Below are 14,782 nucleotides of genomic sequence, written 5' to 3'. Positions count from 1 at the left end.
CCCTTTGTAAGTAGCCTATTCTGAGGGGGGCGGGGGGGGGCGGATTCTTCTAATTGCAACAAGTTGTTTATACATATTTAGTTCTTAAAAATTTTATCAAAATAAAACATGCAAATAGGTTTTTAAAAACCACGTAGTACAGAAGCCATATAATGAAAAGCAATCATTCTGTGTTCCTCTGTCCCCTACCATCGGTTCCCTAACCTAAAGGCAAAATCTTTTACATATATCTGCTTTGGTTTTTTGGTTATTACCACTTTTGTTAATAATATACTCTTCCTACTATTTCTTGATACAATACCTTTAGACATTCTTTATTAATTTCCTGCCACTCTCCTCTGTTCACTTCTACTCTCTATATGTTCATATCACTATTATTAGCTCCTCTAACTGGCTACTTTTGTGACTTAATATAATACCCAAACTTCTGTCTACTTGTCTCAAACAAAGACATCATCCATTGAATTTCTCCTATAGTAGATGAGGATAATAGGACCTGTAGCATTCTATTTATATTCCTTTCCCCATCCCCTCCCATCTTCTGTCAATAACTTGGTCAAGGTGAATAACATATTTACAGTCTATTCTGTAACCCTAATTAGGTCTTCCCTGTTTTGCCTGGAAATTGATTTCAAAATTGAAAACTATAAAGATATCTACATTATGATTACTGATTATTTTAGTATTGTTCACTGAAGAGTCAAGATGGATTTCCTAATTTATGTCTCCAAGTCTTGATCCAAGTGCCACTCAATATGACAATGTACAAAACGGATTCTCTTTTCTTACTTCCCACCCATTGTTAGAAATCTGACTACACTTTGTGTTGCTTCATGTTTAGAACATTGACTTTCCCATACTGTTTAATGTTTCTTTGTTTTGCTTTGGGGTTTCTTAGAATCTTTTTGTTTTTCTTGTAGGATAAAGAAGTAAATGCATTCCACCCAATATCTTTAATATCATCCAGTTTCTTATTCATTCCATCTGTTGCTTAGAATCCATATCCATTCCATTTTCCTTTAAGTCTATAGATTTCCTATTTTCCACTAGATTTTAGATTATGAGTTTCTTGTATAGTTTTTTTTTTTTGAAGATTTTAATTGTTTTTCCTTTCTAAAAAAAATGCATTGTATGCTCTTTGCCATGTCCTAAAGTTCTTACCTTTTTTTTTTTTTTAACGGATTCAGTAGTTTCTTAAATTTTTCTGAGTATTGAAGGGCTTTATCTTGTTTCCAAATAGCTTCTGTTCTCTGAATTATCTGTTTCCCTGAGAATCAGGTTTTTTCTTTCATTATTTTAGTTCCTCTTTTTTATATTGTAGGCTTCCTGCAAATGACAGGAGGTTCAGCTGCTTATTTCAATTTAAGAATGTGGCAGTGGAAAGTCTGATGAGGCCTCAACAGGAACAACCTCATTCTTCCTCCGGTGCATGTCTCTCACTCCCACACTACTGCCACACTCACTTCTCACACCAGATGTGTATGCATTTTTCCTCACACCAAGCAATTCTCTGAGACACCATCTAGGTGTCCTACAATTTAACTGAATTCTGACACTATCTACCTGGAGATAGCATCAGATCCCACAGGTTAAGGGCTCAGTTCTACAAGACTTCCCCCCACCCTCCCACTTCAGATGCCAATCACAAGTCCAGGTTGTTACCTAGGCTTCTGACTGACTGAACTGAAGGTTCCCATAACCCCCTCCTTGGGTTCAATCAATTTACCGGAATGGTTCTCAGAACTCAGGAAAACAGTTTACTTCTAAGATTACCAGTTTATTATAAAAGGACATAACTCAGGAAGAGCCAGATGGAAGAAATGCACAGGGCAAGGTGTGTAGGAAGGGGCACAGAGCTTCCAGGCCCTCTCCAGGCCAGCCACTCTCCCAGGACCACCACGTGTCCACCAGCCCAGAAGTTCCCTGAATGCTGCACTTTTGGGGATGTTTGTGGAGGCTCCATCATGTAGGCATAATCAACCATGAACTAAATTTTCAGCCCCTGTCCTCTCTCTAGAGAATGGGGGTAGAGGGCTGAAAGTTCCAAGCTTCTAATCACAGCTTGGTCTTTCTGGTGACCGGGCCCCCTCCAGGAGCCCATCACATGTCAGCTCATTAGAACAAAACACATTCACAAAAATCCAAGAGATCTCAGTGTCCGCAACCCAGGTCAAACACCAGATATTGGAACAAACGACTGCTTAGGAAATTACAAGGATATTAGAAGCTCTGTGCCAGGACCTGGAGGCAGAGGCCAATGTTCATTGTCTCTATTGTCTCACGCCTTTTGTAAGAGGACAGGGCTTACGGTCAGATCGCTTTTGTTTTGGGGTGGGTAACCTATTGGAGAATCAGCCCAGACATCCTACTGGCTCCCAAATACCAAAAAGTTAATCAATAGGTCTAAATATGTAGCTGTAGGTAAACTTTGAACATTACTGAAGGCACAAAGCAGATGTAAAGAAACTTCCAGTGGGACCACTAGACCAGGCTGAAGAATGTAAGCAGAAGCTCTGTACAAGCCCCAAGTGGCAGCAGAGTCCTGGAGACAGCCAGGCTTAAAAGAGCTGCTGCCATTGCCACCACAGACCCAGAGTGGCTACCCATTCAATGCTAGGCGCGGAGAGTCATGAGCAGGACCCTCAGATGAGTTGAGGGGGCAGGAGGCTACCAGGACTCAGAGCTGCCCTTGTGGTGCAGGAGCTACATCTTCTTCTTTAGGCTATATTTTTGTGTTCACCCCCTTAACCTCGGCTCCAATAACAGTGCCTGGCACATAAATAGAAGTTGAAAGTCTCCCAAATGCTGAACTCTGAAAACGTAATCAAATGTATCTCAGCGAAGAGGAAGAAGCAGCATCTGTGGCACACAACACTATTTTTTCCTCAGTGCTTATTCTTCCCTTCTCCTTTTAGTAATATATACTCTTCCTCTTTTCAGCGGGGCATATGGCCACTCATCAAGGAAATACACTTCCCAGCCTCCCCTGCATTTAGGTTACACGATTAAATTCTCTCCAGTGGAATGTGAGTGGAGGTGACAGAAGAAACCAAGCCACTGGATGATCTTGAGAAATAAAACCAACAATAGGCCTTGGCTTGCCTGTCTACTATTGTGTAAAAGAAAAATAAAATTATCTCATATTTTGTGCTTTCTGGTACAGCAAGTGTGCTTATCCCTCAGCCAATACTGTATTCAAACAACATAATTTGACTACTGAAGGAGCTCTCCGACAATATCAAGTTTGAAACCAAAGACTATATAGAAATGGCACCAAAGCCAAAGACTTATGACAGAGAGACTAAAGCCCAGAGTCAACTGAAGTATTTTAATATGCCAAGAAGATTAATAAGGGCCTACCTGCTAAGGAATGCTTAAAGTACGAGATTGAGGAAGATAGAATCTCACTAAGAGAGCCAGATAGTAAATTTAAAAATGGCAGTGGAAAATAGAACTATCAATGCCTATTTTACTTTTTGCTCAATCAAAGAGAATAATCTTGAAAATGGAAAGATTAAAACAAACATGGTCAGAGAGAACAAAATGAACAAGAGAGAGAGATGATGAAGTGCAGCTTCTGCATCTTGGGCCCAAATTACTTCCAGCCACTGATGTCTTTTACCTGAAGCTTTGGTTCTCCCAAGTTTATAAATCAGAGAGCAGGTGTCAAACGCCAGACTCAGAGGTGCCTTAAAAAGACTAGTGAAAATATGCCCTTGGGGCTGGAGGGCAAGGCCTCGGAAGGTGTGGAACAAATGGCCTGATTTGTGAAAATTACTCGGATATGAATTCATTTGGTATTTTTTGTTTGTTTGTTTATTTGTTCGTTGTCTTCTTTCCACACACACACACACATCATGCGTCAATTAAAATGTAAACAGAGACATTGTCAGTCTTGTTTTCCACTGTGCCTAGAATAGTGATTAGTACACCCACTGAGAGGGTTGCTTGATTGACTCTCTTCAAGCTTGTTTCTGGCACACAGACATGTTGCTGTTTCTTCCCGCTTAACAAAAAATTTCCGTGACTCCATTCCCCCTGACCAAAACCATCCCAATTTTTTTTTTTTTTTTTTTTTTTGTCTCCCTGTTACAACATAATGCAAGAGTTGCCTATACTCTCTGTATTGGTCTGCTCTGGCTGCCATAGCGAAATACCACAAACTGGGTGGCTTAAACAACAGAACTGTATTTCTCACAGTTTTGGAAGCTGAGAAGTCTAAGATCAAGGTGTCAGCTGATTTGGTTCCCAGTGAGAGCTTTCTTCCTGGTTTGCAGACTGCTGCCTTCTTTCTATGTCCTCACCTGGCCTTACCTCCATGTGTGCACATGGAGAGAGCAATCTCTCTTTCTTTCCCTTCTTATAAAGCCACTAAGCCTATTCTAAGGGCCCCAATCTCATGATCTAATTTAATCCCAATTACCTCCCAAAGCCCCCATCTCCAAATACCATCACACTGAGAGTTAGGGCTTCAACATATGAATTTGGGGAGATACAAACATTAAATCCATAACATTCTACCCCTGGTCCCCTCGAATCCATGTCTTTCTCATATGCAAAATACATTCATTCCATCCCAACAGCCCCAAAGTCTTAATTCATTCCCACATAAGCTCTAAAGTCTAAGTCCAAAGCCTCATCTAAATAACGTCTAAATCAGGTAAGTGTGAGTCTCCAGGTATGATACATCCTGAGGCATACTTCCTCTCCAGCTGTGAAGCAAGGTATGTGCTTCCTAAATACAACGCTGGGCCAGGCATAGGAAAGACATTCCCATTCCGAAAGGGGGAAGTAATAAAAAGGGAAAGGTGATGGGTCCCAAGCAAGTTCAAAACCTAGCAAGGTAAATTCCATCAGATCTTAAGGCTCTGGAATAATCCTCTTTGGTTCAACACTGTCTTACTTTGTTCTGCGGCTTTGCTGGCAGTCGTGGGGGATGGGGGTTGTCATGCCCACAAGGCTCTGCAGATGGTCCCAGCCCCATGGCTCCAGAGGGGACTCCTAGTCCCAGGGTTTTACTTGGAGGTCGGAGGCTGTCTGGCCTATTGAGACTGAGGTGGACGCCCTGCTGATCTCTGAATCACCTTCGGGGTCACTTTTCCCTCTTCCTGAAGAGCAGCACACATTCACAGCCAAACAGCTCTATTGTCCTGTCCCATCAAATCCAGGAAGTCCAAAAGCCTTCCTTCATTTCATCCCATTTCCATCCCATTCAGCTCATACTGGTAGTATTTCTATTTATATAATCCCATAAACTCTTTATCAAGTGAGAGTCCAGCCACATCCTTGGTATTCTCTTCAGAACACACTTTCTCATTTTTTGCAATATGGATAGGCCAAGAATTTTTAAATCTTTAAGTTCTGATTCCTTTTTGCTTAACAATCCCTTCTTCAATTCATACCTCTCCTCCCACGTTTTACTATAAACTGTCAGGAGAAACCAAGGCATTCCTTCAACACTTTGCCTAGAAATCTCCTTAATTTGTGAAATAAAATTCATATTTATGGCAAGACAAGAAAAATTTAAACATAAAAATTCTTCTCTGCCCTTTGGCCTCCCCTCTCCTCGCACTGTGCATTGTGTATCCTCATTATGCATTGACCAAACCTCCCCCATCAGCAGGAATACCTTCTCAACCATAAATAGCAATATTCTCCTAGCATCAAGACAACTCCTTGGGACTTCCCTGGTGGCACAGTGGATAGGACTCCACGCTTCCAATGCAGAGGTCCTGGGTTCAGTCCCTGGTCAGGGAACTTGATCCCACATGCATGCTGCAACAAGAGTTCACATGCCACAACTGAGGAGTCCACGGGCAGCAACTAAGGAGCCCTGGAGCTGCAACTAAGGAGCCCGCCTGCCACAACTAAGACCTGGTGCAACCAAATAAATAAATAGATATTAAAAAAAAAAAAAAGACAACTCCTTAAAAGATAACATTCCTTCTTGATCTTGTAAAGGGTCACATAACCCACCACGATGGCACTTAAAACTGGTTTACGTAAGCTGTCAATAATACGTCATTTAACGTACAGCCCTCTGTCTCAAAAAACTTATATAAACTGCGTCTTGACTTCTAAAGGGTGGAAAGGTTCTCAGAGCATCCTGAAATGGTCTTCCTGGTAATGGTAATCCTCAAATTTGGCTTGAATAAAATTTTCCAGTTCCTTCTTAGATGAACTGATTAATTTTTTGTCAGCAGTTAAACGTCCAATTTCATTGCTCAAAAGGTCTACCTTTCACAAATCTAAAATACAACACAAATGAACATATTTACGAAACAGAAACTGATTCACAGACATAGAGAATAGACTTGTGGTTGCCAAGGGGCAGGGGGAGTGGGGGAGGGAAGGATTGGGAGTTTAGGATTAGCAGGTGCAAACTAGTATATATAGAATGGATAAACAACACGGTCCTACTGTATAGACAGAGAACTATATTCAATATCCTGTGATAAACCATAATGGAAAAGAATATGAAAAAGAATAAATATATGTATAACTGAATCACTTTACTGTACAGCAGAAATTAACACAACGTTGTAAATCAACTATACATCAATAAAAAAAATTTTTTTTAAGTTCTACCTTCCACAGAGCACTAAAACGGGAACACAATTCATCAAGTTCTTTACCAGTTTATGCTAAGGATCACCTTTCCTCCAGTTTCCAATAATATGTTCTTCAGTTCTATCTGAGACCTCACCAGAATCACCTTTAATATTTGTATTTCTAGCACGAACCTCAAAATTCTTCCAGGTTTTACTCATTACCCAATTCCAAAGTCACTTCCCCGTTTAAGTGTTTGTTACAGCAGCTCCTCGCTTCTCAGTACAAAAATCTGTATCAGTCTCTGCAGAGAAACAGAACCAATAGGCTGTATATATTTATATATATATAGTGACTCAATTCCTTACAATAAAACTCTTTATATTTCCTTTATATTTAATTTTAAAATTTTGTATATTTTTAAAATTTTATGTATATGAAGAGATTTATTATAAAGAATTGAGTCACACAATTATGGAGGCTGAGAAGTCCCAAGTTGGGCAGTCAGCAAGCTGGAGAACTAAGAGAGTCAATGACACCATTCCAGTCTGAGTTCAAGTCTGAAGGCGGAGAACGCTGACATTCTAGCCCAAAGACAGTCAGACAAAGAGACTCTTCTCTTACTCAGCCTTTTATTCTATTCAGGCCTTCAATGCATTGGATGAGGCCCACTTTGAAGAAAGCAATCTGCTTTTCTCAGTCTACCAATTCAAATGTTAATCTCATCCAGAAACACCCTCACAGACACACACAAAATATCTAGGCACCCTGTGGTTCAGTCAAGTTAACACGTAACACTAACCAACACACTCCCTGACTCCAGCTCTTCTCTTCCCATTCTCAGCTAAGCCCACCCCAACAGGTTTCTGTCCTCAGCACTTCATGGAAACTACTTTTGTCAAGGTCACAGTGTCCTCTGCTCTGCTAAGTCCATCTTCCTCATCTAGTTTGACATATTAGAAGGATTTGACATGGTGACCACTCCTCTTCCTTGATATATTCCATTTGACTCCCAGGACAGCACACTCTCTGTGATTTTCTTTACCACACTGGTTGATCTTTCTAAGCCTCCTTTGCTGGTTTCTCCATTTTTCCATGATGCCTTTTTTTTTTTTTTAACATCTTTATTGGAGTATAATTGCTTTACAATGGTGTGTTAGTTTCTGCTTTATAACAAAGTGATTCAGTTATACATATACATATATCCTCATATCTCTTCCTTCTTGCATCTCCCTCCCTCCCACCGTCCCTATCCCACTACTCTAGGTGGTCACAAAGCACCGAGCTGATCTCCCTATGCTATGCAGCTGCTTCCCACTAGCTATCTATTTTACGTTTGGTAGTGTATATATGTCCATGTCACTCTCTCACTTTGTCACAGCTTACCCTTCCCCATCCCCGTATCCTCAAGCAAATTCCCTAGTAGGTCTGCATCTTTATTCCCGTCTTGCCCCTAGGTTCTTCATGACCTTTTTTTTTTAATTCCAATATATGTGTTAGCATATGGTATTTGTTTTTCTCTTCCTGACTTACATCACTCTGTATGACAGACTCTAGGTCCATCCACCTCACTACAAAATAACTCAATTTCATCTTTATTGTGGCTGAGTAATATTCCATTGTATATATGTGCCACATCTTCTTTATCGATTCGTCTGTTGATGGACACTTAGGTTGCTTCCATGTCCTGGCTATTGTAAATAGAGCTGCAATGAACATTGTGGTACATGACTCTTTTTGAATTTTGGTTTTCTCAGGGTATATGCCCAGTAGTGGGATTGCTGGGTTATATGGTAGTTCTATTTGTAGTTTTTTAAGGAACCTCCGTACTGTTCTCCATAGGGGCTGTACCAATTCACCACCAACAATGCAAGAGTGTTCCCTTTTCTCCACACCCTCTCCAGCATTTATTGTTTCTAGATTTTTTGATGATGGCCATTCTGACTGGTGTGAGATGATATCTCATTGTAGTTTTGATTTACATTTCTCTAATGATTAATGATGTTGAGCATACTTTCATGTGTTTGTTAGCAATCTGTATATCTTCTTTGGAGAAATGTCTATTTAGGTCTTCTGCCTATTTTTGGATAGGGTTATTTGTTTTTCTGATATTGAGCTGCAAGAGCTGCTGGTAAATTTTGGAGATTAATCCTTTGTCAGTTGCTTCATTTGCAAATATTTTCTCCCATTCTGAGGGTTCTTTTTTCGTCTTGTTTATGGTTTCCTTTGCTATGCAAAAGCTTTGAAGTTTCATTAGGTCCCATTTGTTTATTTTTATTTTTATTTCCATTTCTCTAGGAGGTGGGTCAAAAATGATCTTGCTGTGATTTATGTCATAGAGTGTTCTGCCTATGTTTTCCTCTAAGAGTTTGATAGTGTCTGGCCTTACATTTAGGTCTTTAATCCATTTTGAGTTTATTTTTGTCTATGGTGTTAGGGAGTGTTCTAATTTCATAATTTTACATGTACCTGTCCAGTTTTCCCAGCACCATTTATTGAAGTGGCTGTCTATTCTCCGCTGTATATTCTTGCCTCCTTTATCAAAGATAAGGTGACCATATGTGCGTGGATTTACCTCTGGGCTTTCTATCCTGTTCCATTGATCTATATTTCTGGTTTTGTGTCAGTACCATACTATCTTGATTACGGTAGCTTTGTAGTGTAATCTGAAGTCAGGGAGCCTGATTCCTCCAGCTCCATTTTTCTTTCTCAAGATTGCTTTGGCTATTTGGGGTATTTTGTGTTTCCATACAAGTTGTGAAATTTTTTGTTCTACTTCTGTGAAAAATGTCAGTGGTAGTTTGATAGGGATTGCATTGAATCTGCAGATTGCTTTGGGTAGTAGGGTCATTTTCACAATGTTGATTCTTCCACTCCAAGAACATGGTATATATCTCCATTTGTTTGTATCATCTTTAATTGCTTTCATCAGTGTCTTATAATTTTCTGCATAGAGGTCTTTTGTCTCCTTAGGTAGGCTTATTCCTAGATATTTTATTCTTTTTGTTGCAGTGGTAAACGGGAGTGTTTTCTTAATTTCACTTTCAGATTTTTCATCATTAGTGTATAGGAATGCAAGAGATTTCTGTACATTAATTTTGTATCCCGCTACTTTACCACATTCATTGATTAGCTCTAGTAGTTTCCTGGTAGCATATTTAGGATTCTCTATGTATAGTATCATGTCATCTGCAAACAGTGACAGCTTTACTTCTTCTTTTCTGATTTGGATTCCTTTTATTTCTTTTTCTTCTCTGATTGCTGTGGCTAAAACTTCCAAAACTACGTTGAATAACAGTGGTGAGAGTGGGCAAACTTGTCTTATTCCTGATCTTAGTGGAAATGGTTTCAGTTTTTCACCATTGAGGATGATGTTGGCTATGGGTTTGTCATATATGGCCTTTATTTTGTTGAGGAAAGTTCCCTCTATGCCTACTTTCTGTGGGGTTTTTATCATAAATGGGTGTTGAATTTTGTCGAAAGCTTTCTCTGCATCTATTGAGATGATCATATGTTTTTTCTCCTTCAATTTGTTAATATGGTGTATCACATTAATTGATTTGCGTATATTGAAGAATCCTTGCATTCCTGGGATAAAGCCCACTTGATCATGGTGTATGATTCTTTTAATGTGCTGTTGGATTCTGTTTGCCAGTATTTTGTTGAGGATTTTTGCATCTATATTCATCAGTGATATAGGCCTGTAGTTTTCTTTCTTTGTGACATCTTTGTCTGGTTTTGGTATCAGGGTGATGGTGGCCTCGTAGAATGAGTTTGGGAGTGTTCCCCCTGCTATATTTTGGAAGACTTTGAGAAGGATAGGTGTTAGCTCTTGCCTAAATGTTTGATAGAATTCACCTGTGAAGCCATCTGGTCCTGGGCTTTTGTTTGTTGGAATATTTTTAATCACAGCTTCAATTTCAGTGCTTGTGATTGGTCTGTTCTTATTTTCTATTTCTTCCTGGTTCAGTCTCAGAAGGTTGTGCATTTCTAAGAATTTGTCCATTTCTTCCAGGTTGTCCATTTTATTGGCATAGAGTTGCTTGTAGTAATCTCTCATGATCCTTTGTATTTCTGCAATGTCTTGTTACTTCTCCTTTTTCATTTCTAATTCTCTTGATTTGAGTCTTCTCCTTTTTTTTTGGGTTCGCGGGCCTCTCACTGTTGTGGCCTCTCCCGTTGCCGAGCACAGGCTCTGGACACGCAGGCTCAGCGGCCATGGCTCACGGGCCTAGCCGCTCTGCGGCATGTGGGATCTTCCCGGACCAGGGCACAAACCCGCATCCCCTCCATCGGCAGGCAGACTCTCAACCACTGTGCCACCATGGAAGCCCAGTCTTCTCCCTTTTTTTCTTGATGAATCTGGCTAATGGTTTATCAATTTTGTTTATCTTCTCAAAGAACCAGCTTTTAGTTTTATTGATCTTTGCTATCATTTTCTACATTTCTTTTTCATTTATTTCTGATCTGATCTTTATGATTTCTTTCCTTCTGCTAACTTTGGGGTTTTTTTGTTCTTCTTTCTCTAATTGCTTTAGGTGTAAGGTTAGGTTGTTTATTTGAATTGTTTCTTGTTTCTTAAGGTAGGATTGTATTGCTATAAACTTCCCTCTTAGAACTGCTTTTGCTGCATCCCATAGGTTTTGGGTCATTGTGTTTTCATTGTCATTTGTTTCTAGGTATTTTTTGATTTCCTCTTTGATTTTTTCAGTGATCTCTTGGTTATTAAGTAGTGTATTGTTTAGCCTCCATGTGTTTGTATTTTTTACAGATCTTTTCCTGTAATTGGTATCTAGTCTCATAGCGTTGTGGTTGGAAAAGATACTTGAAACGATTTCAACTTTCTTAAATTTACCAAGGCTTGATTTGTGATCCAAGATATGATCTAACCTGGAGAATGTTCCATGAGCACTTGAGAAGAATGTGTATTCTGTTGCTTTTGGATGGAATGTCCTATAAATATCAATTAAGTCCATCTTGTTTAATGTATCATTTAAAGCTTGTGTTTCCTTATTTATTTTCTTTTGGATGATCTGTCCATTGGTGAAAATGGGGTGTTAAAGTCCCCTACTATGATTGTGTTACTGTCGATTTCCCCTTTAATGGCTGTTAGTATTTGCCTTATGTATTGAGGTGCTCCTATGTTGGGTGCATAAATATTTACAATCTTCTTCTTGGATTGATCCCTTGATCATTATGTAGTGTCCTTCTTTGTCTCTTGTAATAGTCTTTGTTTTAAAGTCTGTTTTGTCTGATATGAGAATTGCTACTCCAGCTTTCTTTTCATTTTCATTTGCATGGAATATCTTTTTCCATCCTCTCACTTTCAGTCTGTATGTGTCCCTAAGTCTGAAGTGGGTCTCTTGTAGACAGCATATATACGGCTCTTGTTTTTGTATCCATTCAGCCAGTCTATGTCTTTTGGTTTGAGCACTTAATCCATTTACATTTAAAGTAATTATCGATATGTATGTTTCTATTACCATTTTAATTGTTTTGGGTTTGTTATTGTAGGTCTTTTCCTTCTCTTATGTTTCCTGCCTAGAGAAGTTCCTTTAGCATTTTTTGTAAAACTGGTTTGGTGGTGCTGAATTCTCTTAGCTTTTGCTTGTCTGTAAAGGTTTTAATTTCTCCGTCAAATCTGAATGAGATTCTTGCTGGGTACAGTAATCTTGGCTGTAGGTTTTTCCCCTTCATCACTTAAACATGTCCTGCCACTCCCTTCTGGCTTACAGAGTTTCTGCTGAAAGATCAACTGTTAACCTTTTGAGGATTCCCTTTTATGTTATTTGTTGTTTTTCCCTTGCTGCTTTTAATATTTTTTCTTTTTATTTAATTTTTGATAATTTGATTAATATGTGTCTTGGCGTTTTTCTCCTTGGATTTATGCTGTATTGGACTCTCTGTGCTTCCTGGACTTGATTACCTATTTCCTTTCCCATATTAGGGAAGTTTTCAACTATAATCTCTTCAAATATTTTCTCAGTCCCTTTCTTTTTCTCTTCTTCTTCTGGGACCCCTATAATTCGAATGTTGGTGCGTTTAATGTTGTCCCAGAGGTCTCTGAGACTCTTCTCAATTCTTTTCATTCCTTTTTCTTTATTCTGTTCTGCAGTAGTTATTTCCACTATTTTATCTTCCAGCTCACTTATCCGTTCTTCTGCCTCAGTTATTCTGCTATTGATCCCTTCTAGAGAATTTTAAATTTCATTTATTGTGTTGTTCATCACTGTTTGTTTGCTCTTTAGTTCTTCTAGGTCCTTGTTAAATGTTTCTTGTATTTTCTCCATTCTATTTCCAAGATTTTTGATCATCTTTACTATCATTATTCTGAATTCTTTTTCAGGTAGACTGCCTATTTTCTCTTCCTTTGTTAGGTCTGGTGAGTTTTTGCCTTGCTCCTCATCTGCTGTGTGCCCATGACCTCTTAATGTTGGGATACCTTAGGTTTCAGTTCTTGGACATCTCCTCACCTTACAGTCTTTCCATTGGAGATTCTATTCCATGTCATGTGTATAAACACATCTCTATGTCCACAATTCTTAAAGTTAATTCTTTAGCTCTAACCTCTCTGCCAAACTCTCAGTTCATATGTTCTACGATCTCTAATAGACATATCAACCTCAGCATGTCCAAAATTGAACTCTTACTATCTCCCACCTTCAGACATGCTCTATTCACAGCCTTTTCCACCTCAAAAGATAACTTTCAGCTTACGTGATTTCCATGTGTCATTGAATACTATGGGTCAGTCCAGTTCTCTAGATATTTTCTTAGCTACTGTGACTCCACCTTCTCCTAGTTTTCCTCTGATGGCCCTGGCATCCTGAACTCAGCCTCCTACATGGACTTCTATCTATACTCTTAAAGTTTTGGACTTAAACATTAAGCTTCCTCAGACTTTCGCACAAAAATCTGTTGCAGGAAACAGATCTGTTGCAGGAAACCAAATGTTTAAGTTTAGGACTTAAACATTAAGCTTCCTCAGACTTCCACACACTAATCTGTTGCAGGAAACCAATCTGTTCCAGGGCCCAAGAATGGGCTCTTGTCTAACCCTAGAAATGTATTGTCTGAGGAGATGCACATGCTGGCAAGAGAATTTATTGGGAAGGGGGCGCCCGCACAGAGAGCAGGCATGCAAGGGAGCCCAGGAGAAATGCTCTGCCACGTGGCTCACAGTTGGGTTTTATGGTGATGGGGTTAGTTTCCAGGTTGTCTCTGGCCAATCATTCTGACTCAGGGTCCTTCCCGGTGGTGTGTACATCTCTCAGCCAAGATGGATGCCAGTGAGAAGGATTCTGGGAGGTTGGTAGGTCATACAGACTGGTGTCTCCTCTCTCCTTTTGACCCTTCCCGAATTCTTCTGGTTGGTGATAGCCTGTTAGTTCCACATTCCTTACCAGGACCTCCTGTTGTAAGATACCTCATGCAAGTGGTTACTATCGTGTCTGGCCAGGGTGGGCAGTTTCAGTCAGTGGTTCCCCTAACAAATCTATTTTTCCAAATACCCATTCTCCAAGCTAGAAACCTGGTGCTCATCGTAGTCTCCTTTCACTTATCCTCTACATTTTATTGATCATCAAATCAATACTATCCTACCTTCAAAATATTGTTCATATGCTTCCATGTTTTTCTACCCCCTCTATCTTAATCCAGGTCCTCATTGCTTCTTGCCTCCTAGCTGGTCCCCCTGCCTCCAGTCTTGTACCCCCTCTAAATCCATCTACTACACTGGTTTGTATGTATTTTTCTAAAGTATAAATCATTATATCATTTCCTTGATTAAAATCTTTTCCTGTTTAAAATATTTTCCATATTGAAAATCTTCTGTTTTCACTATCAAGTCCAATCTCTATAGCATAACACTCAAAGCCCTCTAGAATATGATTTCTGCTTACCTCTCTGGCATAATCTGCTACTTAGACACACTCTGCACTCACCATTGAAAACTCTTTGCAGTGCCCCACAGCCAAGCTTGTTTCAATTATGCTGAAAAGATAATATAGTACTTTCTGAGTTTAAGTTTATATAAGCCTCTATACCAGAGCTAAATAAATACTGGTTTTCAAAAACAGATATAAATTAAATTCTAGAAACTGCAGAGCTAGATGACAAGCCTCTAGAAAGCATTGGCTCTACAATAACATATATGAAATTTAGTGTACTTATAAAAAAACTCGTGGTTGTATTTTGGGATCAAGTTAATGGTCTATAATGACAGGGAGTCATT

General features: G+C 39.3%; 1 protein-coding gene across 15 annotated transcripts in view; it reads right to left on the bottom strand.

The window, feature by feature from the left end:
* Positions 1-14,782, bottom strand: part of FRRS1 (ferric chelate reductase 1) — a 95,555-nt gene that overhangs the window by 54,507 nt on the left and 26,266 nt on the right. For 12 of the 15 annotated variants that reach the window (XR_014298387.1, XR_014298388.1, XM_082680055.1 and 9 more), the window contains one exon: positions 14,493-14,541. The exons of the other annotated variants lie outside the window; for them this stretch is intronic. The gene's annotated coding sequence lies outside the window, so the exon portion shown is untranslated. The remainder of the gene's footprint in view (positions 1-14,492; positions 14,542-14,782) is intronic. 15 annotated transcript variants of the gene reach the window in all.

This window comes from Grampus griseus (genome assembly GCF_964374135.1).
Source record: "Grampus griseus genome assembly, chromosome: 1".
NCBI classification, from domain to species: Eukaryota; Metazoa; Chordata; class Mammalia; order Artiodactyla; family Delphinidae; genus Grampus; species Grampus griseus.
This window is presented reverse-complemented; position numbering and strand designations above follow the sequence as displayed.